Source organism: Ipomoea triloba, chromosome 11 (genome assembly GCF_003576645.1).
Source record: "Ipomoea triloba cultivar NCNSP0323 chromosome 11, ASM357664v1".
Classification (NCBI taxonomy): Eukaryota; Viridiplantae; Streptophyta; class Magnoliopsida; order Solanales; family Convolvulaceae; genus Ipomoea; species Ipomoea triloba.
The window spans coordinates 12,201,479-12,206,952 of NC_044926.1; positions in this window are offsets into that span (position 1 = coordinate 12,201,479).

Consider the following 5,474-nt stretch of genomic DNA (forward strand, 5'->3'; position numbering starts at 1 on the left):
AAGAAAAAAAGAGTGATAAATTGTTGCGTTCATATTTATGATTCATTTAACAAGTTAAGTTCACCGTACATGTTGTCGTGAATGTAATATTCTACCGGCCGTGGATAAATATTCTCAACATTACAATTACCAATCAACATCATTACTACGACGTTGTCCTGTGTATTGAATAATACAACACTATCTGTTGCGTCAATTTGGAAATATGTTGATATTTCCTCCCACAGTTGCGTGAATACTGTTTCATCGAAGTAGAACTCTAGTTTTCAATTTCCAACAATTATTGTTAAAGTGTCATTGAAGACGTCGGAGTGGTTGACAGATGCATACAACAAAGCATGCTAAAGAAGTGTAAGAATAAGTTAGTAAATAAAAATAGCATTTTGACGAAAACTGAAAGTATACTCTAATGTGTATTGTTTCTTACTGCTGAAGGTTGAGACAAATCAATATACCATGAACGGTGTCGTCGAAATAGTTTATTAAATGACAATGATGATGGGATAGCAGACATCGCCCTGACAATTATTTGGTTTAAAATATAACAAAAAAAATGATATATGTACTTAAGTATAATCGATAGACTATAGTTTATGGATTATAGTGTAATGTTACCTTGTTCACAATTGCGAGATGTTATGTATTCCCCATAACGATTAGGCTCTAGTTTTATCTCGCCGGTATTGTTGGTGGTATTGTTGTAGTCACAGTAGAAAAAAGTTTCAAAAGTGAAGAAATCAGTATGTCTAAAAAGCACAATGTCTACGGGATATAAATCATTCTCTATCATGAAATCTGATGTTCCCGTGTGAAGTGCATGTTCTCAATGGTAACTTCAATTCCTACTGAGCGACCATGGCGCAAAATAGCAATTGTAGTCAAATGTTGCATTAGATAGCGATGCATGCAATTAGGAATTTTCTAGAAAGAAATGTATGAAATGTATCAACGGGGAATGTAATGAATGTATTAAATTATATTAACAAATAATTACGAAATTATATCGATATAATTACCATTGTTACTGGCGACGTAATTTGAATACTAAAACATGTATGTGATAGTGCATGTAGTAATATCAGACAAATGATGTTGATCATTGCAAGCTGAAAATAGTAGTAAAAAAACTATAGTTAGGCATGAAAAAAGTAAATAAATAAAACGTTACCGGATATTACGTGATTGATAAATAATAGCTTGTATGTCGTGATGCAGGATCTCTGTCGTATATCCTTTCGCACCTTGCAAATCTTGAAAAAACATTGGTTCCAACACATTTGAACCAAACATCTGTAAATATTTAACCCACAATGGCGCTGCGAAACATGCGTATTGATTTGATGTTGTATGTATTACTATTGCATACAATATTTTTTTCCCGTTAACGGTATAGGCAAAATAAAGTTTCATTTCCCTATCATAAGCGTTGATAACTAACATGTTTAATTTGTAAAACGAACAAATATGTCCATGTTAGAATTTTATATGCTAAAAGAGATATTGTATATGGCAGATGGTGAGCTATTGGTATAGGATGGAAGTGAATTTTCCGTGGTTTATATAACAATGGGCAAAAGACAAAACATGCCTCCTTGGGAAGCATTTGACTTGAATATTTTTAATTATAAAATAAACAAGATAGTAAAAGATTAAAAATTGATATACAATTCCCTAAAAGATATTTTGTATATTCCTAGGTATGTTAATAACATTTATAAATTGAAAAAGTACACAACATTGTGATTCCCTATTATTTTCACCAAATCACATTGTTAAACAATTTTCCATGGATAAGTGTTACTTCTCCATAAAATTGATTCATTCCATGTATAATCATCACTTTTCTATAAACCTAGTTTGATTTAAACAAGAAAATAGAATTTGATATATATGGAGAGTAACAAACATTGCTTCCTAAGAGGCATCTTACTGAAATTTATAAAGTCCAACCAGAAAACGGGATTTGATATCAACCAATAATTATTGGAATTTGATAATAATCAACAATTATCGGAATTTGAATAAGCATCACTTTCTATAAAAGGTGTTTTTTTCTGAGAAGTATAAAGATTGTTTGATTCCCATGGCAGATGTAAATTATAACAATAAACCAACAATTTTCGGGATTGAATAAACAACACCTTCTCTAAAGATTGTTTCATTCTCACAAAAAACTGGAGTTGACTTTGAGAAGAACAAAAATGGCTTCCTAAGATGCATTTTAATTGAATTTAACCTTGAGAACAACAAACATGACTCCCTAAGATGCATTTTAATTGAATTGAATTATCGAAATTTGAATAAGCATCACTTTCTATAAAGGTGTTTATTTCTGAAAACTATAAAGATTGTTTGATTCCCATCGCAGATGTAAATTATAACAATTAACCAACAATTTTCGGGATTGAATAAACAACACCTTCTATAAAGATTGTTTCATTCTCACAGAAAAGGGAGTTGACCTCGAGAACAGCAAACATGCCTCCCTAAGATGTATTTTAATTGAATTTAAATTTTGTTTTTGAAACCTGAATTTGTAATTAAAAAACACACAATTTCCGGTGAAGTCAAATAGTAAATGATGGTTGTTAACAGATTTGTTATAATCCATACCTCTGAAATTGCTTTATTATGGCAAATCTAAATTATAAAAATTAACCAACAATTTTCAGAATTTGAATAAGCATCACTTTCTATAAAGATTGTTTGATTACCACAAAGAAGAAATAAACTTCATCTAGAGAACAACAAACATGCCCCTCTAAGATGCATGTTACATGAATTCATGATTAAAAAATAACAAATTCTGGTGAAGTAAACCAGTAAATGATGGTTGTCATTTCCCACAAGAAACATGCCTCCATGAGAAACATGCTATTTGGAATTGCCTATAAAAGGGACACCAAAATAATTTACGCAGGCATAAAAAATATACTCCGTATTAAAAAGATCAAAACCTTTGTTATACTCTGTACTTCCGAAATTTCTTTATTGCATATGTAAATTTTAACAATTATCAATTGCACGTTTTTTGGGGTGGTGAAATATGTCAATTTGCAATGCCCCCCCAACTCTATCATACAAGTCAAATCACAATTTAAAAGAAAATTAGCAGCACCCGAGCTGTCCAATTCTCTTGCCCAGCTTTGCAATAATCAGGCAAGTTATTCAAGAAATTTTTGTATGGAGTGAAATTGAACTGCAAAAAAAAAAAAATAAAAAAATTCAATGTCGTAATGTTAAATTTTTTTAAATGTTATGATATGTAAATATCTATTATAATTGTAAAATATAAACATAACATCAAAGTGACTCACCCGGCTTGCAGTAACTCGATCCAATTGGTCCCAATAAAGTTGTACCACGTGTCCGGCGACAAGACGCCATGAATGCGGGCAATTCCACCTATGTTTCAAAATAGAACAATAAGTACTTCAATATAATTTAAATTCTTAAATTTAATTGTAAATTTAATGGCACTTTGAAACTAACCTTGCTGTAAGTGGCAAATATCCAAGCATTTCTTGAGGCAAAACGCCTTGTGGCCTAACCATAGGCAATCTCTCCCATGCCCAAATTTGAACCAACAATAAGCACCCGCATGCGGTCGAAGTTTCGTGATGAGCCCCTCTACACAACGCCCTGTATAGGTACGCTAAAGCTGTTGATCCCCAACTATATTGACCGCACACTTCAAAATCACTAATTAATTCTAACAAAAATAATTTCATATCCCTCTTGGATGTTTTGGGGAATACAAATCCTCCTAATAACTGAAAGGTAAGTATCCGTGCACCTCAAGATCTGAGCTGTTCTCCGTCAGTTGTGGAACTTTGGGTACAACTGTAGAAAAACGTTTACTAGTTCTAACGAATCCATCTAGATTTTTAATTCCAAACAATTTGAAACAAACAGTCTTCCACTCTTCGACAGGCTTCTTATCCCTTCCCGTAACTGGTGGTCATCCACCCTTCAATCCGAATAACACTTCAATATCTTAAAGTGTTATGCGCACCTCGCCGAAGGGCATGTGAAAGGCGTGGACCTCTGGACGCCAACGCTCTATACCTGCAACATCATATCGACCGACATTGAGTCGGGGATCATAGCCTCGGTTTGTCCAAATGGCTCGACAACGATAATTTTGTTGAAATACTAACAACGATGGTTCAATCGGTCCCGGATGCAATGACATCTCCATAACTATAAACAAATATTTATTAACAAATGCAATGACATCTCCCTAACTTAATAATAATATTCCAAACAAATACATTTAAAAAAAAAAAAAAAAAGCTGAAGCTCTTGCCAATAATTACTTACAAGAACTTCAGCTAGCAAAGGTTCAGGTAAGTGATTTATAACAATATGTGAAGTCAATGGAAGAGGAGCAAACTAAACTGGAATATAGAATAAAAGAAATGCAAGATCAGGGTGCTGCCTTTGCAGATGCACAAAGAAGAGTTAAATCACTTGAAGATACGGTTGCTGCAAAGGAACAAGGTGTTGTAACTCCATTCAAATTTTTAAAGAGTTTATTACTGAAATGGTCCCTCGACTATTGCGAAATTACCAATTTGGTCCTCGACAATTTTTTGTGCCCAATTAAGTCCCTTGATTTTGAAAATTTTAACCAATTTGGTCCTCTGTTTATTTTGCCGTTAAAATTGGGACCAAATTGATAATTTTGTTATAGTCAAGGGATCAAATTGGTAATTTTGCTATAGTCAAGGGACCAAATTGGTAGTTAGTTTTTCACTGAAATGGTACCTTGACTATAGCAAAATTACCAATTTGGTCCATTAACTATAGCGAAGTTACCAATTTGGTCCCGATTTTAACGGCAAAATAAACGGAGGACCAAATTGGTTAAAATTTTCAAAGCCGAGGGACTTAATTGAGCACGAAAAATTGTCGAGGACCAAATTGATAATTTCACAATAGTCGAGGGACCATTTGGGTAATAAACTCATTTTTAAACTTTATTTTTTTTTTCTGTAGTATCCACTTTTGGCTCACTCTATTTGCCTGGAAAATATATATGTTTATATTTTTAAATTTAGTCCCCATAGTAAATACTGAATTTAATATTACACTATTTAAAATACAAAAATGCATGCAATCCATGTGGTTTAAAATCCATACATAACATGCACTCCTTAGATACATATAACATGGCCTCACCGAGAGCATGTTATGTGAATAATGGTTTAAAAAAAACACAGAAAGAAATTCAGTGTGAATATAGCTACACGACATGCATGCCTTTCAAATGAAACTGGTATGTGCAAAATACGCATGTGAACGTCATCAATCTGTGTCTATGTGATATAAAAGCTTCAATCACCACCTTAAAACCCAATCTACCGCTCACGTATAGACCTACCCAGTGCCAAATTACTCTACCCTTTGCATATATATATATATATATATATATATATATATATATATATATATATATATATATATATATA